The sequence below is a fragment of the Phlebotomus papatasi genome, chromosome 1, assembly GCF_024763615.1.
Source record: "Phlebotomus papatasi isolate M1 chromosome 1, Ppap_2.1, whole genome shotgun sequence".
Classification (NCBI taxonomy): Eukaryota; Metazoa; Arthropoda; class Insecta; order Diptera; family Psychodidae; genus Phlebotomus; species Phlebotomus papatasi.
The window spans coordinates 13608532-13630262 of NC_077222.1; the positions used below are offsets into that span (position 1 = coordinate 13608532).

At 33.1% G+C, this 21731-nt stretch overlaps 1 protein-coding gene across 1 annotated transcript in view; it reads left to right on the top strand.

Moving 5' to 3' along the window:
- Positions 1-21731, top strand: part of LOC129800050 (uncharacterized) — a 464496-nt gene that overhangs the window by 344035 nt on the left and 98730 nt on the right. The gene's annotated exons all lie outside the window — the stretch shown is intronic.

A 21731-nucleotide genomic window follows, 5' to 3' on the forward strand; every position in this document is an offset into this window, starting at 1 on the left:
AAATCACGATTTCTTAAGGACATTTTGAAGCTTTTTATTTCAAAAACTAAATTTTTAAAATGAAAAAAAAAATTAAAAAGCTATGGAAAAACTCAGTTTTTTAATAGAGAACAACAACTGACGAATAGGGAATTCTGGGAGTTGTTGGAAAGTATCAGTCACTGAGAGAAAGGAAACCAATTTATTCCAGAGCTTTCGGCTCAGTTTCCAAACATTCATCAGCAGTTAAATCTGTACGAATATTCTATAAGAGCTGTTTAGGATTTTTGTCAGGAATACAGAAGAGCATAAGAACGAATGGGTACACTATTTTACATTGCTGGGAGAAATTTGATCTCTATCTTCGTCTTAGGTTTAGTATTATAGGAGAAAACGCGATACCTTAGGATGACTCAATCTTCGGACAACTCAACTGTTTTTCTATGGTCGTAATGGATTTGATTCATAGCTCTCTTCATGTATTAAAATTCAACACTAGAATGAGTCAAGTTCATGAAAACCTATTAAAAAAACTGAGTTGTTCGAAGCTTAAGACGTCCGAAAGCAGTGTGCCTTCCCCTATGAGTCTATTTAAAATAGACCTAGGATAAAGTGATATAATTTGGAATTAGTGTTACAAGTTGGACAATTCGCCGGTGCAAGTTGGACATGGCTTTTTTCTTGATAAATACAGTACAAAATTTGTTTTTCAGCACAAGAAACCAAATTATAAAACTAAAGCATTAAAAATATACAAATAAAAATGAAGCACTAAATATTAAGACAAAAAGCCATGTCCAAATTGTACCATTGTCCAACTTGTACCACTTTACCCTACAGTATAAAAGGTTTTAATAATTTCATTTAAAATCCATTCCTCCAGTTTTTTTATTAATAAAATATTATTTAGGGCATTCTGCAAGTGCATTCACTCAAAGACCGTAGTTCAGATCGATTTAATTAGTTTAGGGCAGAATATAACATTTGACAGTAAAATGCTCACAGTATTTCGTTAATTTACGGTACGTATTTTCATTAGAATTCTTATGCAAAATCACGATTTATCTCATATTCGGTAGCACTATAGTAAGGCCATGTAACTCCGACGATTGCAAAACTCGGATGCCGCGACCGATTTAACTCCGATACATCCACTTAAAATATAATTTATATTTTTATTTCTGTAATTAATTACTGAAGTATCATATTATAACTATTCTACTTTAAGAAAAACCAAAAATTATATTTTTATCGGTTTAATAAGTGGGTAAAAGAAATATTTTTTAAGCTCGGGTCAGCTGGGTTGTGTACTAAAAATTTAATTTCTGAGAAAATTTTGCTGTTGACAGCTCGTCGCTGGAAAAAGTTTAGTGTTTTTTCTATATAATAAAACATTATTTGCAATCAAAATTATTAATAAAAGTTAGTGTAGTTATTGATCTACAAGGTGAGTAAGAGTTTATTGATAATATAAATAATTCATACAGAAATAAGTGATTTTTGTGAATGTTTACATTTCGATGCAAGTCGGATGCGGTGAAAGTCAATGTTTTGGTTCAGAATTTGCATTGTTCAGGACCCTTTTTCTGTTTCAGATGCCAAAGGGAACAAAAGAAAAGACCTATAAGGACAAGCCCGACTCTAAGGAAGGTATTAGGAATGCCTTGCAGTGTGTACGAGATGGTTCTACCATAGCATATGCATCCAAAACATTTAATGTCCCAAGAACAACACTGCACAACAAATTGACCGGCAAATACCCAGAGGAGTGCCCCAATGGCAGGCCAACAATTCTTTCAAAAGAACAGGAAAAAGAACTTGTCAAATGGATCCTGGGATGTGCGGATGGCTGGCATCCCATCGGGAAGGAACAAGTTCTGGACAGCGTTAAACTCATCTGTGAGGTCTACAAAATTCCAAACCATTTTACAGCTGGAAGACCCGGAGACGTTTAGTTCAGGAATTTTCTTAAGCGTCATCCAGAGCTCAGCATGCGCAAGCCAAAATCCTTCTCATTGGAAAGAGCTACTGTTACTGCTGAAGACCTCACGGAATGGTTTCAGAATTGTCTTAAATATTTCACAGAACACAACCTTCTGAGCATTTCACCAGACCGTGTTTTTAATTGCGACGAAAGTGCCTTCTTTTTGACACCGGAAGATGGAAATGTCCTGTCCAGGAGAGGTTCACGTGTAGTTCCATCTCTTAAAAATTCAGGACCGAAGCAATGTATCACAGTACTCCTCAGGAGGAAAAATTGAGGCAGGATTTACAAAAAAAGAAAGAAATTGCTGAACGGAAGTTGACCAGAGAGAGGAACAAAAATATAAGGGCAGAAGAAAAGGAGATAAAACTAAAGGATAAAAACATGGTAAAGGAAAAGGCTCAAATGCCAATTGAAGCTGAAAAGAAAAAACGTGGAAGGAAGTCAGCCAAGAAAACCGAGGAAAAATCAAAGAATTGAGTGCAATCTTAAAATAAATAAAAATATATATAATTAAATAATAAATTATTGAAATGAATTGATGGAATAAAACTCTAAAAAATGTTTTTGAAATAATATCTTCTCATTTTTATGCATTAAACTTTTCCTTAAAATGAGCATCCGAGTTTCATCGAATTCAACGGAGTTACAAAAAAGCATCGCAGTAACATTCTTGCGCATATATTAATATTATCGTAATTTTATTAATTTTCATCAATATTATTGCTAAAATTCTATTTCTATTATGATTCTAAATTAAACAAAGAATAATTCTATTGATTTGGAATGGCGAAAAAAATATTTCATCAGTCCAAAAACAAGCATTAAAGTCGCACTCAATGAAAAGTATCCGGATTACCTCTCTTTACTATAGGTGAAAATAATATAAGAAAATTGAAGAAAGAAAACAAAAATGCGATAAACGGTGACCAAAAAAACTGTTTGATTAATTTCTCGTACAGTTTTTTCCTTACCGTTTATCGAATTTTTGTTTTATTTCAAAAGTCTTGTTTAACCATTTAATAAAGGGCAGTTTATCATATTTGTTTCCTCTAGAATAATTTTTAATAGATTTAAAATTGAATAAATATATTGACGATGTTTTGTGTGCAATATCGGCAATATCGGACACAAAGATTCTCGAATCTCCTTACACCAAAACTCTTCCAAAGATTTTTCTACAGTATCTCGTTCGTAGGAGCGACGAACGGGAAAATATGAAAATTAAAATTTATGTAATTTGAGAAGCAAAAACGTGTCCGAGATTACAAACTGTCCGAAATTTGGCACATGTCTCCTTTTTCAATATTATTCGACACGTTGACAAAGTCTAAATTTTCAACATAGTTTAGGTTTCAAATTATTAACGCTCATATTTATTAAAGTGTATTTAAATAAACCAGAATTTGAAATGAATTGAACGTTTTAGGTTTTAGTGTTCAGTCTTCTTTTATAGAATATTTGATTTAGGGTTTCTCCACAAAAATATTATTTAAAAATAAATATTTCCAGTTTCGTTTAAAAATTGCACCGAAAATTGTAGCACAAGGAAGAAACTAACTTAACTAGGGCGATATTCCTAATAATAAAAATACTCTCTAACTCTTTAATTATAATTTAAAGACTGAATAAAAATTCAAATTACATATTTAGGGTAAGTGAGCCAAATTTCGGCATAGTTGCTTGCAAGCATCAAAGTCTCAAGTTTGAATTGTAATATTTTAAATTCAAATTGTTTTTTTTTTATTTTTTCTTCCTAAAGAGTTTTGCTTGGAACCTTGTAAAGAGTTTATGGTCTTTATTTACTATAAAATAATTCTTAATACATTTTAAAATGAATAAAAAATATAGACACAGCTTTGGTGCCCTATTTCGGCTACCTTCATTCTCATAGTTCCTTGCCCTTCGGGAATTATTCCAATATCTTTTTCACGTCATCTCGTTTGTCGAAGCTATATTTTTTGTTATTCTTTTGCATTGTATAATCTCTAGAGTACGTAAAATCTAAAAGTTCATGGAAATTCGAGGAACAAAAAAGATGGCCGAAATTGCAAGCTGGCCGGAATTTGGCACCCTTACCCTAGTAGTGGAAAATATTAAAGAGTTTCTGCTTTGAGTTAAAGGTCAATAATGCTTCATTTGATAGAAATTCACATTAAAATCTTCCGTAAGCAGTTTTAAAGGCCTTTATTATTATTAATCGTATCGAGATATTTATTACAAGGTAATCATTTTTACAATGCGTTATATCCCGTGTTGGAAGAATCTGCGAAGTCCATTGTAGACCACCCAGGAGCGCCTTCCCGTAGTATGGTGAATGCTTCTTCCATGCTCCCGGAGTTGTTGGGCGAGGCGGTGCATTTTTATTACATTATATCACAGTCAAAATGTCTTTTTCTAAACATTCAGATCTTTGCACCGGGCGGGACTCGAACTCACAACAGTGAATCGAGCCAGGGAATCGATCCGCCCAAGAGTCAACGGTCTTGCCTATTGCGCCACTGATTCCCCTAAAGGCCTTTACACCACTATATATACATTAGTCCAAACAATTTTCCATATTTATGAAAATATTAATTATTATGACGTTTAAATAGAAATATCAAAATTATAATACAAACTGAATAATTTGGCTTCTTTTTTTCTCTCAATTTAAAAGCACTATTAATTCGCTCCCATTAAACATCATGAATCGTTTGTTGTCATTTAACGTAGCATAAATTACTAGAACCCAATTGGAGGTTTATTTTCTCTGAATTTTAACATACTATTTGTTATCAAAAGCAAATTTCGTGATGCATTTTAATGAGATTTCTATGGATTAACATTTTCCAAGCTCTATCAGTATTAATCCTGATTGTATTACCGAGTCCGGTACTCGAACTTGGGAAAAACATGACTCTCCTGAGGGAAGTTTCAACGGACTGTTTTTTTTTTAAAGAGATTTTACGATTATGATTCGGTTGGAAAATGTAACATGAAGTGAATTACAGGCAATACTGTGCCAGGGAGAGAGAGGAGAAAGACGAATTTGGGGTACTTTTCCTAGGATGCGAGGATGGATGTGGAAAGCCACAGCCCAGCATGAAAAGAAGTTGCGAGATTTGTTATTTTGCAGTGAAATTTATGACCCACAGTCCTATACATTACACACGCTCTCGATAAGAAACAGCAATAACCATTTTGTTACCTATAAGAATTATTATTACAACCTCCACAACCATCATTTCTTTTCTTCTGGCGGAGGAGAAAAAGTACGGTGAGAAAGGCACACGAGAAAGGCCTCAAATATATTTTCACCATTTTCCACCCACAAACGCTATCTCCATAAAATTTGTACGCCACGGCATTTTGGGAGAGGATGACAGTAAAAGAATGTGGCCAGGAGGATGGTACACAAGTCCAATCATATTCTAATTAACTCAATCCACCAAAAGTTTTCTATTTTATTTTATTTTAACTTTTTTTTTCGTGAAGCCCCCCAACTTTTCCAATGGAGAACCACCACCAGGGATCCAGCCCAGAAAACACCTGAATTCCACAAACTTATTTTGTACGGTGAACCCTAAAAATTTTACACCGTCTTCCCTTTTGGAGCATGACTTAATTAAAAATGAAGTCGTATAATTGAAAATCTAATTTAGTTCTTTTTTTTCTGCTTCTCACCAGCATTTTCTCCTCTTTCGCATTTCATGTGCTTTTCCACATCCTCAAACACTCCACAAGGACTTCCTCATGAGTGTTTTGTCCAGAGAGAATTCATTTAATGTTGCAACAGCAAAGAAGTTGAAAAAACAAAACAGCAAGATAAAAGGCATAAGAAGGTGGTTGAAAAAGGGGTGAATAAGTCACAAAAATTAGTTGCAAGTGACTTACATTTTCCCCTAAAATTATTTTTAATGTTTTTTTGAATCAATTTTCTCTTGTATATCAAAGAAAATTTATGGTTATCTTCTATGGCTTACAAAACACATTCTAAGATGTTGTGGATGATCGTAACTCATAACGGTCGAAAATGAATTGTAATATATATCATTCGTTGCATAGACCGTTGTCGTATCTGCATTTCTTTTGTATCTGCATTTGGTGTAAGCTACAATACAGACGTCGCCTTTTTCGTGAAATACTGACGCAAAAGAAATGCAGATGCAACAGCAATCGATGCAACTGACAATATTTCAAAATAAATACCGTCAGAATAGGGTAACTATACCGAATTTCTGCACAATTGGATGCAAGCATCAAAGTCTTAAATTTGATATGTTTAATTTAATATTATTTGATGTATAATTTGATATTTTTAATACAAATTGAATTCTTTTGTTACTTCTTTTTAAACAGTGTTACTTCACTGAGAGAAATCCGAAAAAGTTAAAATAACATTCCGGAAATGTTGATTTTACCCAGCAGTATTGATCCAAAATCGGTGTAAATATTACCCTTTTTAGGTGTATTACGGGTTAAAGGTACCCTTTTTATGCTAATTTTACACTTAATAAGGTGTAAAATTAACATTAAAAAATGTTGATATATTTTTACACCTAAAAAGTGTTTTATTTCTGAGGAAAAAATGTTAATCGCACCCTCTTTTTTTCTCAGTGTTGGAACCTTGTAGACAGGTTATTTTCTTTGTTTTCTTTTAAGTAATGCCCAGCGCACAATAACTTTTGTTTGTAAATATTTTTTCAAAATTTCCTATGAGAGTGAACGAGATGACCAGATTTAGATATCACTCACTCTCATTAAAATGTCAAAAATATGTTCACAAAACAAAAGTTATTGTGCTTTGGGCATAATTCCTAAAAATTTTAAAATGAATAAAAATATAAATATAGCTATGGGTAATATTTCGGCCATCTTGATTTTCATAGTTCCTTGAACTTCCGGAATCCTTCTAAAGTTTTTTTTCACATAATCTCATTCATCAAAGCGTCATTTTTTTGTTTTCTTGCATTGTAGATTCACATAGTATAAAAAATCTAAAAATTCACAGAAATTTGAGGAATAAAAGAACTGGCCGAAATTACAAGCTGACCGAAATTTGGTACAATTACCCAACTTTGTAAAAGCAGGAAAAAAAGTTCGGTCAAGTCATGCTTAAATTTTTGTTTTTCTCGACTGAACCTAATTTTCAAAAAGAGAAAGTAAAGTGATTTTCAAAAATACTAAGCAAAAGTATAAAGCCCTTAAGTAGATTTCAAACGACCCAATAAAGGTCTTATGAACGATCTTACAAACGATCAATAATATATTAAGTTCATATTAAATCTAACTTAAAGAAAATCTGCAAAAATATATGGAAAACAAAATGTTCATGAGTTTTCTGACTCACTTCAAATAAGTCTCTAAATATTTAGTAGTAGTTCCACAAGTGTATTCTGAAAGATGAAAAAAAATGAATAAAGAAAAACTTCTCTACAAAAATTTTTCACAACGGACAATAAGGAGAAATGTATAGGAGCTGGTCCAACCGAGAACCTACTCAAAAAAAACGAAAATCACTGTTAGTTCTTGGCAAATTAACGATAGGTATCTTAAAAAAATCACAAATTTGACAATTTATTTCTCGAAAATCACTTAACCGATCTTAATAAAATTTGGGTCAATGTTAATATGCGACCTGAGATTTAAATATTTATACACTTTTAGATTGTACCTCTGACACATCTGATAGCACCTATAGAAATTAATCGCGTTTTAGAACCATCGAGAATTACACAGCAATAAAATATAAACCTTTTTTATAAGATGTGAAACCATCAGTATTTCCGGAGTCCTTGGGATGTCTTGAACATACATCCCGAGAAAACTTCTAGTCCATTATCTCAAGTTTCTGAGATATGTGAAGTAAAAGTTCGTAAGAATTACAAAAAACGAATACAAAAAGAAGGCTTAATGAACATTCTCTTATATAAGGAACTATATTTCCCTATCTCTCAATTTTCCTTGTAATTACACAGATCTTCCTCATGTATACTTGAATGTACTTTAATTTTACAAAAAGAATAGCTTATAACGATATGTCTCCTTTATAGAAATATTTGAGGTTAAAATTTGAATTTCCGGACAAAATAATTTATATTTCGGACAACTTTCTCGAAATTTGATAGCAGCGCAATTTCATAATCTTTAAAGTACACACGATTTGTAATTACTAATTTATCAAAATCTTAACTTCCAAATTTGTCCGGAATTTCGCGTTGTCCGGAGTTTCAAATGTCACTTCATCAGAGATAAAATATCCAAAGTTGAAATATAGAAAACCAAAATTCTAATCCCTATTAGTAATACCCTACAAAATTGTTCGTTTACCTGTTCGTTCATCTACTTCTTACAGATCTAGAACCCAAAACGATTTAAGGTAGGGGGAGGTGGGGCTACTTTGAGCTGTGGCGCTAAATTTTTTACGATTTTTTCGCATATTTCTAATGGAAACTGGGTTTTAACATGATGTAGCATGATTAGACAAAATAATTGTGAATCTAAATAAAATAATCTAGCCCAACTGCTCAAAGTCGCCCCGCCTCCCCCTTCTTTATTTGAATCTTCGATGACCCTTATACGGGCTTTAGACCTAAGGCTTAGCCATATGGCTTAAGTTCTCTAATTTCTTATCAATCAAGATTTATTGCAAAATTATAACCTAAGATTAGGCAACATATGCAAGTGATCCATTAAATTTTGAAAAAGCAAAAAAAAAATGGTTGCTTTTTGAATTTCGAGATCATCGGGAACCAAGGGGTAATTCATAGTCAATCATATTGGCTCGGGTTCCCAAAAAAATGTATGGGTTCCCCGGGTTTCCTGAAAAAAATGTATGGGTTCCCCAGCCAGATTGGCTCGAGTTCCCCGAAATGAGTTACCCCTCGTCGGGAACTGGGCTAAAGCTTAGGTCTGAAACCGGCCTTACCGTCTCTGGACAGAGAGGGAAGATATGCTAGTGTGGCCTAGACAGCTGTGTGGCCATATAGCCGTACGATACTTTTCGCATAATCCTAAAGAAAGCTAGGCTTTCATATAGCATAATTTAGATAGACATAACAATTGTGGATTTAAATTAAATTATGGCCAAGTCCATTTTCATTTAGAAATATGCAAAAATTGCGTTTTCAATGTAATCTCAGCTCAATGTAGCTCAATCCCTCCTATTTCTAAAGAAATCTATATCTTATCATAATTTAACTTAGATCCGTAATAGTTTTATTTCTTTTAAAATTATGCGAAAAAATTGTATAAGAGGAAGTAGGATACCTTTGAATTTGAGGTAATTATGAAATTAGGATTTTTCTCCTATTTTTAAATAAAATTGAGCCTGATCATGATATAATTTAGGCTCACACACAGATTGAAAAGCTTAATTTCAATTATGATATGGCTCAATTTCCCAAATTCAAAGGTTCCCTACTCCTCCCTGAGAATCTAGCCCACCTCCCTTTACTTTATTCTAACATTTTTCGATTTAACTGATTTCTAATACCGGACGGACGTTATTCCTTTTGTCTGTTCATCTGTTCCTAACTAACTAGAGACCAAACGGTTAGAGATAGTGACTGTTTCTAGGAAGTTTTTGATGTCTTCATACTTTTGTAGTAATTATCCGCCCCCAATGTCTGGATTTTTCACAAGGGTACTACAGTGGAAAGAAAACAAAGAAGGAGTAAATCGTTTTCCTTTTTTCCACTTCTAAGAAAAGAAACACGAAAGATAACCCCCTTCGAGGTTTTCCTTCTTGTCATTTTCCATCGCCCATTTCACCATTTCCTCGCCTTTCTCTCATCCTTCCAGCCCCCCAATGATACCTTTTCAAGAGGCTCCATCAGCGTCGACCGCAGAAAGGGGTAATTTATTCAAACAATTTCCTTCACGCCATGGGAAAACTATCGGACGGGGAGTTTCCAGCAGACTCCAACTCCACCATGAACAGAAATATCTCCTCATGGGGGAGTGGGGTGGTATGGGGATTGAGGGAGGGTGAAAAAATAGCTATTCTTAGTCCATAATTGCCAGAGTGCGATGGGGAGACTCATACCCAAAACATAGCTATCTGCATGGGCAGAGTTCTGTAATTAGATCCTAATGATTTTGGGTGGACAGTACTGAGAGATATATGCATTTCTTTGGGTAAAATGGACAGCAAAGCAATAGACTTGGTGGAATAAATACAGAAATTACCACTGTCAATCATTTGATGTACAACTGCTCCATGTCGTTTTAATCACGAAGCCATAAACCTATAATTTATCAACTGACACTTTTATTATTCTTCATGACTTGGGAACATTTTTAGACTTTCATTGGGAGTGAAACGCGCAATTGGCACTAATTCAATAGAAGCATCACTGCATTCAGTGAAATACATGCCAACAATTTGTGCTTCTGCTGTAGAAACATACGTGAAAATTGCTTTAAAATCCAATAAACAATTTCATGGTGATTTGCAGAAATATTTAGAAGAGTCCTTCAAGCTCTGATTTTTTGATTTTTGCAGAAAGTGGAAGGCTTTCAGGTTTCGCACATACTGTGGCTTCGAACACTTCATATTTCTTGCATATTCTTTAATGAAATCACACATTTCCTAAAAAAATAGGTCAGATCCGCTAAACACTAAGAAAAAAAAAGAGGGTGCGATTAACAGCTTTTCCTTATAAATTTAACACTTTTTAGGTGTAAAAATATATCAACATATTTTAATGTTAATTTTACACCATTTTAAGTGTAAAATTAACATGAAAAAGGGTAACTTTAACCCCGAATACACCTAAAAAGGGTAATATTTACACCGATTTCGGATCAATACTGCAGGGTAAAATTAACATTTCCGGAATGTTATTTTAACTTTTTCGGATTTCTCTCAGTGAAGGAATACGGGATTATTTTTAAACACTGACTGAGAGAAATCGGAAAAAGTTAAAATAACATTCCGGAAATGTTAATTTTACACTGCAGTATTGATCTGATATCGGTGTAAATATTACCCTTTTTAGGTGTATTGGGGGTTAAACTTAACCATGTTAATTTTACCCTTAAAAAGGTGTAAAATTAACATTAAAAAATGTTGATATATTTTTACACCTAAAAAGTGTTAAAGTTATAAGGAAAAAATGTTAATCGCACCCTCTTTTTTTCTCAGTGAAGGAATATGAAGTGTTTTAAGCCAGAGTATGTACGAAATTGAAAGCCTTCCCCTGTTTCATAAAGTGATTTTTTCAAGATGAAAACTTCAATACTTAACGCAACCATGAACTTTTCACGCTGGAGAAAACTAATTAAAAGAAAATTCAATAAAAATGTTCTTGTGCCACCATATTGAATTAGGCTCAATGGGGGATCACCGGAAAAACGATTATTCATCGCCTATGAAAGAAGATGAAGAATTAAGGAAGCAATAGGGTTACAAGTTTAACATCTCTCCTAAAATGAAACTTTTTCCTCCGTTCGATTGACAAATTTGGATTACAATAGCAAGGACTTTTGTCCGAATATTGGAAGCTTGTTCGTCTTTGGGTGGAAGAGAAAACGCTGTGTGAATAGGAAAGTTGCGAGAAGAAAGCCCTTAAGGGATGAAAGCGCACACACCCCAAAGGAAAGCAACAAAAAAAGCTCCTCAATAGATAGTTGATTGGTATTCAAATGGCGTTTCTTGTGGCACTTGGCGAAAATGGACGCAACAGCGCAAGATGCCAAGGGAGGAAAAACAAAAAGTCATATAAATCAATGTTTTGACATCAATATTGATGATACTGGTAAATATATTCAGCAGAATTCCCGTCCAGGAGTATATAGAAATAGAGAGAAATATTCCACAGGAAGTGCGTCAATATTGCATTGTAGCATCCATATCTGCAATTAATTAAATTTTTGACTGCTTTTCGGAAATATTTATATTTGATTATTTGTATTTATTGACTTTTATCTGCGGAAACCAATAAAACTCACATTTCACCATCATTCGCGGGGAATATTATTCAATTATCACAGTCTGCATGGTGATCCACATATTACATATTTACACACCGTATTCCACGCAATCGTCATATTCCTTCATTTCCGCTTTCATTTTGCAATTTTATTGCTCGGAAATTGAAAAACTGAGAGGTTCAGATGTGAAATTGCACTAATTGAACATAATCATAACTCAAACGGTTTGAGATAGCAACTGGACTGTTGGAAGACCCCTATCCTAAAAATAGAACTAATAAAAATGCCTTTGTTTTTAATAAATTGAAATAATAAATTGAAAATTTATTTTGGAAAATTTAAGCACCACCAGAGATGATTGAAACACTAAGAAAAAACCTGAAAAGTTAAAACAACTCTATGGCAGAGTTGAATTAACTCTACGAATATCGATGTAATTGTTAATCTTTTTCGTTGTAAATTTTAGTACATAGAGTTGAAACAACTCTTCTTGCGAGTTGAATTAATTCGTCGGATATCGATGTAATTATTACTCTTTTTTGATGTAAAATTTCATCTCGACTGAAGTATATGCTTAAGTGTTTTCGTTTTAAGAATACGCTTAAGTCAAGAAGATTTTCGTATGACAAAGTTCATATGGAACATCAACTAGATATATTATTAACAATGGTTCATGAAGTCATGTGCGTACATCATGCATAATAATTCGCTCGGAACATAGGGAACATAAGGTCAAGAAAATATTAATAAAGAAAATGATAAAATAAAAAAAAAACATAAAATTGCACAATCTATCCATTTTGGGATTTGAAAGAGTTATTTTAACTCTAAAAAAGATTTTTTTAACTCTTGCAACGAGTTATTTTTACACTTAAAACGTGTTATTTTCAGTCTTAAAAACAGTTATTTATACTCTTTTGTCATGTAAATTTTAGGAAAAAAAAGTTAAGTCAACTCTTCCGAATATTACACCTAAATAGAAGTAAAATCAACTTTAAAATATAGTTAATCGAAAATCACAACGAAAAAGAGTTAATTCAACATCGATTCGAGTAAGTTTTACTCGATTATTTTTCTGAGTGAAACCATTTCCCAAGAAGCAAAATAGCTGCTTTATAGAACCTAGACCTTGATAAGTTCTCTAATGGGCATTTAAAAGGCTTATAATGAGAATTTTGCTTTTCGAAAATTTTAAGCTCTTTAAGAGTGAGCTTTTCTACTTTAAGTAGTCACAGAGACGGAGCCAAGAGCTCTATAAGAAGATTATTAGAATTTTTGTTCTTTAATGCCTTACAGGGGCTCTCGGATTTTCCACATCGGATTTATGTATATGATGGGATTATGCAAATACACTTATGCATTATTGCCTACCATTAGGAGCTCATTTGTGAAAGTATTTTTGAAATTTCCCTAAATGTATGCATTTTTTAGAGACGGTAAATTTTAAATGCATAACTTTTGAACAATTGACGCTGAAAATAGCCCAAAAAATTGGCAACAATAATACAATATTTTGCATATTTTACGGCGTTTTTGTAACTGATTCAAAAGAAGTCTCTTGAGAGTATACAAAATTTCTGTATAAAGCCGTTTAGCGTGCTTTATCTCGGTCCCGAAAATATACATCATCCCGGGACCCCCTGTACTTAAAGAATTGTAGAGGACCATATAGAGAAAAAAATTCTTCTTGGGTTTCTATCAATTTCAATTTCTTCACAGTCGAGATATACACAATTTCGTAGAACAACTACAGGTGGCGCTGTTGTCATAAAACCGAACTACAGTAGACTCTTCGATATCCGGCTGACTGGGGGACAAAATGACATTTAGGTTTTTTGAATGATCAACGGTTTTTCTATTTTGTGCAGTGTGAATTTATTTTCTGTCTGACAAAGAAAAAGAGAATTTTCTTCATGGTGTGCTTATGTTTCATTTTTTATCACCATTATGTATTAAAAACTTCGATACAATGTTAATAATACTTTAATTCACTCTGGACAAACTTCATGTTTAGTGAAAATAATTTTGAATATATCAACCGCCAGTGTTTGGCAGCTGTCACCCGGATATCGAAGTGCCGGATATCGAAGAGTCTACTGTACTTTAAATTAACCTTCGAATAGCCATATCTCTGGTTCAAATTGTTCGAATTTGATGTTAATGGGTGCAATGGAAAGGTCTGGTTAAATTCTGCGAATCTTCATCATCATTAAATAAATCAGTTCAAAATATTTAACACCGAGAGTAAGTAAACCAAATTTCGGATTATTTGCAAATAAGCACTGAAGTCCTAAGTTTAAAATGTACTATTTTTTAATACATATTGAAATTCCTTGTTACTTATCTTTCAGAAGGATTGTTTCAAACCTTGAAAACTAGTTTATCATCTTTGTTTTTTTTTAAGTAATGTTCTAAAATATTGAAAAATGAATAATAATAGACACAATGCTTTGGGTTTGGGTAATATTCCGGCCACTGTGAGTAGAATTTCGGCTACATTGTTTGCGATCACCTTGTAAAAAACAACCGCTAGAAAATTGCAACACGTCATACGAAATGAGTTTAATATTTAGTTAATACAGTGTAATTGATCCTGAAGATTTGAAGCGTTAACCTTGGTATCCCAAATTTACGCGAAGATTTCTGTAGCGACTTACCCTTACGGAACACTTACAAAACCGTTTCCACTTCATATTTTTCATAGAGGTGATACGTTTCTCTATCTTTGGGCATTTTACAACCCAACAATTGAAAAAAAAACTAAAATAAAAAGGAATTTTGGAAAAACAAAAGATGTGGCCGAAATAGTAAACATTACCTCCCTCGAGAGGCTTACAAAATGTATATCTTTCTAAACGAAATAAATGATCCAGCTTGGAAATTTCACTCGAAATCGAAAGAATGATTCACTATTAACATAATCAAAAACAATTTTAATAAAAACTAAACAATTTTAATGGAAAACCTCAAAGGAAAAACATTTGTACTTCACAACAAACCTGTAGAGTGCTAGAAACATAAGCAATCTCACACATTTTTTGCAAGATTCTACCCACACTGAGGTTTCTAAAATTTTACTATTCTAAGTGTAAATCTGTATTTTTAATTAATTTAGTTATATGGCCAAAGTTACATTCAAAGTGTCCGAAATTTAAAATTGGACAAAATTTAGCACATTTACCCTAATTAATGATAAAACATTAATTGAAAAAGGAAAATCCAGAAATCAAAGAACCGTATTGGTATCACAAACATGATACAAAGATTTTTTCAATAAATTTATTTTTTTTTACTGATAGGAAGTATATGCTATTTAGACCCAGAAGCCAAACGGTATGAGATAATACCATCTGGACTTCAGTGACCCTCCATAAATAGACAACACCTCAAGAGAATTTTACGTTTTTCTCTCATCCCGCTCCACCCCTCAAAAACAATTTAATAAGATCAGTTAAGAAAACGACATAGAATACTGAAATTTTCCGAAACTAAAATTAAATCACCGACTAAGAGATTGTTTTTCAGCCAATTTCGTCAAAATTGGATTTGTTTGAAAGGTCTTAAAATTTTACACGTGTTAACATTGGTCTCATTCAGAAATAAATTGATGAAGTATTTGTGATTAACAAGATTAATATTATTAACCATTTTGATTTTCTAATGACCAAAGTTGTGAAAAATTACTAGATAAATTATTTAAGCACATATCGAAAAATTCTACCTAAAAACCTTTCTCTATATTCAAATGAATTAAAGTTTTAAGTTAAAAAAAATAAAATAAATGTTTTAAAGCCTTAAAAAACAATATTAGTGAAATACTATTTCTAACTGATGCTCTCTACATTTTTTTTAATTTATTGCTCCTTAAAATTATTTCTTCTTAAACTCATCACTAAACAAGATAAAATAATAAATTATGAAATACTAATTAATATAATATTTCCTATTAGAAAATCAGCTGAATAAACAGAGTTAAGAATACTTTTGATGAAAACAATTTGCATTCTTTGTTTATTTCCAACAATCTCAATAAATTGTTATTGTATTGTGCTGAAAAACAGCAAAAACATGAGAGAGAAAACAAACTCTTCTCTGCATATTTTCCGTTGTGGAAATTTGGTGCCTGAAGTTATTATTTATTTGATGTGAATGAGAAGAGATTGGTAAAATGTTCCATGCATTATTATTTCATTATTTTTTATATTGACTTTGCTAAATAATTGTTTTAAAAATCAACGGAAAATTTTTAAATTATTAAATTATTTTTAATGCAATAATATCAAGCCGTCCCTTAATCCGTAAAATTTCAAAGACTTTCCCTAGAAAAGAAAGAGGTATCTTTTTCTTTCTAAATCACATTAAAGAACTTTAGTGTAAATATTTGGATATGTAATGAGCTTTCTGGTTTTTGTTGGGAGGAACAAGAGGAAATTATGTTGGAAGCTCATCCCTAGAAAATCTCCCCGATCCATCGCAGCACTGAGCATCAGCCAAAATTCCCAGCATGAAAATTTTAATTCCATTTGAAACTCAAGATGGAACGCCAAATTGGATGTTGCTGTGAAGTCCCTGGCAAAGCAGAGCCATCCCTTCTTATAGCTCCTTCTCTCAAGTAGATTGGAATTAAGTCTATGCAATTACCAATCCCTTTAAAACACTGCATTTTCCTTTATAATACAATTCACAGCACAACCGTTCAACACCCCGGACCACAGGGGAATGTACCCAAGTAGCAATTTCTTATCCACCGTTGATTCAGTACCACAATTCCCTACGCAATTTTACTTTAGGTGAACAGATTTAAAGTTTATTTCTCTTCTTTTCTTTTTGTTTTGTAAAACTCGTGGCAAAATTCGAACAATGGATATCAGATTATTGTTGGGAAAAGTTAGGTATCCTTAAATTGCGGCACCTTTGAAATAAGGCTTTCTTCTTCTCTTTTTAAATGGAACTGAACCTTACCTAATTTCAACTTCCAAGGTATTTCAATATAAAGGTATCCCATATTACTCGAGTCTAATGTGTTCTTATATCTACTTATTACCTTTCAATTGATCGCAATTAACAAGTAAGCAAAAGTGAACAAGATGCATAGTTAATCCACGACACAAAATAAGCCAAATCACGTAACGGATATTTAATTATATACGTAAAAATTAATAATTACTTTTGAAAGAAGGACATGAATAAGCCTTACGTCACTGTGTTATCACACTTGCACATTAAAATTTTAATTTGATTCACATTAATTGTCGCTGGTGAGAGTATAAATGTGTAATTTGTGTGTTTGAATCATTTTATATTCAAAATTTGATCTATCTGTTGATAAAAAGGTAGACTTGTCCCGCAAAATTTGATATAAATTGATTTATAGCATTAATGCGAAAAATTAATGTGATTTTCTCTTTAATTTTTTAATGTGAAAAATATTTATGCTTTAGATAAATTTAAAGTTATTTTTGCAGGCCCAGTCCACTTCTTTATCAATAAATAGAAAAACCCCAAATATCAAATGACTCAAAGACACAAATAACATATTTGGACGCTCACAAGCGACAAATAATATGAATCACATTAAAATTTTAATGTGCAAGTGTGATAACGCCGTCATATTAACGTAATAATTACTATAAAATATTAGAAAGCAATATTATGCTTTTGACTGCATAATTTAATGTAAATTTCCGAACTTAAAATTACTAAAATAAAATACTAAATTGAATTAAATTAAGAAACACTTTTTAGAGAATCAAGGGCACTGGTTCAACTATTACTATCCACCTCCAAGGACCCAGTACGATGAAATACACGGGGACCAGGATTATGTACACATAATTATGCATATTTGTCTGCATATTTGGGAGCTGATTTGTGAAATCATTTTTGAAAAAAATCCTAAATACTATATCCAATTTTCTGTTATGATATATTTCAAAAGTATTTCTTAAGAACAGTCAGAATTCAGAACCATGAGTCAACCGAAAAATTAAGGGCAAAATTTTTTCAAACTTAAAAGCATTTCTGTAACGAAAGATATCGTTTGCCCGTAAGGAAATTTTCGAGGTACATAAAGCTATTTCGCGAGTATTCGCGAGCTTTTTCAATACTAATAATATGCATAATCCCGGAACTCCTTGTACATGATTCATTTTTCCCTTTTCTGACTTCTTTCTCTTTCTCAACTCATTTCTTTCCAATGATCTTCTCCTTTAAGCATTAATATTTTCCCTATTTTCCCGAGAAATTCAGAGCTTCGGCCAAATAGTTACTTTTCTGTCTTGCTCATTGTATTGGCTACAGCAAACTTACATCAATGTTTAAGAAAAATTGCGAAGAACAAATTAAGTTGACTTACGTTCTACACAGAAAAAATATTTTGTAAAAATGTTCGTAAATGTTTGTGATTTCCTATGGGATATTTACGTAATGCGAAATAACCCAAAAACAAGTTCGTAAAAGTTTGCACTTTTTTCACAAACATTCTTCGTAACATGATGACTTGACGAGCATTTTTTGTACTTTCACAAACATTTGTTCGTAAATGTTAGTAAACACACAAAAATGTTCGTAAAATTTTGTCATTTGTTCGTAAATTTTTGTTTAGCTGACGAACATTTTACGAACATTCACGAACAAATGACAAAATGAAAAAAAATTAATCACACCCCCATCTTTTCTCAGTGTATAAGTCGTTTCCGATGCAATCCATTTGACATCTAAGAGTCTTTGTTATGCTTTTTTGTGATAAGAATACTGTGAAATAAAGTAAAAGCCTAAGGTTACAGGTTTCCTTAACCAGGAGGCACGGGTTTTGGACAAAGGATTTCCCATAAACACAAAAATGCCGATACGTGCCCGCAACTCTTTCTAAGCAAAATATAGCCCGTTATAGGACCAACCACAGCCATTCCTTATCCGTTATCTGGACGGCGAGTGATGAGTAACCCAACTCTTTCAAAAATATCCAATTCTTTCCAAAAAAAATTACACTACCCTAACTCACCTAAAAAGTTATCATTTCATTATAGCCTAGAATCGGATAGAACAGTCGACCTGGGCTACTGAAGAAATGTTATAAATAATAATAATAATGCCGGCACAACATTCCATGAAGAAACTAGGCCTTCCCGCAAAGGGATTTCCAGACATGCATTATTTTTTTTTCTTGTACGGGATGAGATTTTCAGATCACTGGATGCAATCCAAACACCTTTAACGCCAGAAAAATTCCTGGTGACCTAAAGGGGATTCGAACCCGAGACACTTGCATCATAGAGCGAGTGCTCTACCCTACTCCCTGGCAAGTGGCCTTCAAACTTGAAGCCACTTTCTCACATTTAATACAGATTCGTATGGAAATTTTTCTGCACTCGTGACCATTACATAATATATGTCACAATTGAGGTGTGCCTTGTACACAAGACTCTGTGCCTCGTAAAGAGGGATAAGTATTCTATATTTCCATCTAAAATGTTTTTCGGAACTCGAAGAATAAGCTGTGTTTGGAAGTAATTTATGAGTTGGCTTCAAACAGCTCTGGCATCGAGTGCCAGAAGTAATGTTAGTGACCTAAAAATTAAGTTTTTTGTAAATACTTCAATTTGCAAAGTTGGTCAGAAAATGTTTATTGGGGATATTCTAAGTAAACACACTTCTTCAAACATTTTAACCCAGAAATATCGCTATAAAATCTTTGAAGGTATATTGCAGGACATTTAAAAGTTTCTATTCCGTGAGACAGCGGTATTGCTGCTTGGGTAACCCTTGAATTGTAAACACAAATACCATGGAGTTTTGTCAGGGAGAGTTTTTCCCTATTAAAATATTGTCTGTTGTAATTTGATGTGACATTGAACTACAAAATGTAATTTGGCGCAGTGTGAATTCCTTCAACAATAAATTTCGACTGGGCTCGGAGGCTCTCCTCCAAGTCTTTACGCGAGAATCCCCGTGGGGGCTGCCTAAGGGAAAATTAGATAAAGATTCTCTATACAGAGTTCTGAATGAATCCTTTAGCATCTCCCTCTTAATTTAATTTGTGTCGTCACGGATGACAGAATCAAGAAGCTGTGTGATATTTTCACTGTGGTGACATCTGCTAAGATACTTTCACCATTGTTAATTTCTTGCGCTGATACCCTCCCCCTAAATTTTTGCCACGAAATTACTGGAATTGAGTGAGACGCTTTCATCCTCCCGAAAGGAATGAGAAATCCAATAAAGTATCTTTGTCTCCCCCCGCTCAAGTTTATTCAATCTCTTGCCAAAAGAGTCCAATATACATTTTTAGGTGATAGGCAAATATTTTTGCAAAATTCAAACACTTTCACTTTATATCCCTTTTCACTCAATTAAAGGAAGACACCAAAAGAGGCTTTTCTATCCCCCCCCTTGATTCCCCTTGGTAACAAATCCAAATCCATCTCATCAACTTGCTTCCTAGACACACGTTTTATTCACATGAACTGAATAATATTCTCTCATTTGATCCAGAATGTGGGGAAAATGTTCTTTTATAGGCCGGAAACCATGGTGTTCCGGACGAGGTTGCCTCTGTGTGTGCCAAAGATTGTGGTGGTTGGGTATAGTATGTTTTTGAAACGACCGGAACTTCGCATATATTCACTATATAACCCTCACTAAACCATCTCCCACCTAAAAAGGAAAATCCTCTAACCACTAAATGTATGTGATGCCAGGAGCCCCAATTACATATAGAAGCATGAAACCTGAGGCTTATATTCAAAATGATATTCGCTTCCGGTATCCGTCATTACTCTATTCTTCTTCAGCCCATCCCCTTGCCTAATCCTCCCCATATCACCCCCTTATGCTACATCGCTATCTCTACAACTAATGATACCGTGGGAGTCACTCTAAATAACCACCTAGAGGCAAATTAGCGGGTGAAATTCTACGAAAATTTTAAGTGAAATTTTAATTATTTCCACTATTTATCTAAAAGCCTCCCCTATCGCGTTTCATCTCAATTTGAAATGTGAGCTTGTCTGACATACAAGGAGTGAATTACAGGAGATTTTCCACAGATGAATACACTGTGAGTCGGTCTTAATTTCCACAAGATTTTCTTGAGACAAAAGGGTATTCACTCGAAATTATTCAGCGTCTTTGCTAAATCGAACTTATAGTTTCACCTTCGTTAGTACATAGAAAATTATTAAATAGATCAATACATTTTTAATAGACAAAATATACTACAATAAAAATAATAATATTAATAATGATGTCCCATGATATCAAATTTGAAATGTAATATTGTAAATTCAAATTGATTTCGTTTATTCTTTCTTCTGAAAGAGTGTTGCTTGGAACCTTGTAAAGAGTTTACCGTCTTTATTTACTCTATAATCATTCTTAATACATTTTAAAATGAATAAAATATATAGACATAGCTTTGGTGCCCTATTTCGGCCACCTTCATTCTCATAGTTCCTTGCCCTTCGGGAATTCTTCTAATATCTTTTTCACGTCATCTCGTTTGTCGAACCTTCATTTTTTGTTATTCTTTTGCGTTGTATACTCTCTAGAGTACGTAAAATCTAAAAGTTCATGTAAATTCGAGGAAAAAAAAAGGTGGCCGAAATTGCAAGCTGGCCGGAATTTGGCACACTTACCCTAAATGTCCACGCGAAACTTTGTACAATTTTACATATCGCTATACAATTAAATTAAAGAAAACCTTATAAGCCATTTCAATACTAAGAAGCTTTCACAAAATAAGTTATTATCACAGATCTACTGCTAAATTCCTGAATATTGGTTTTGTTAGGCTATCGATTGCGTCTTCACTAAATATGAATCAGTTCATCGTTAATTTAGGATGATTCAA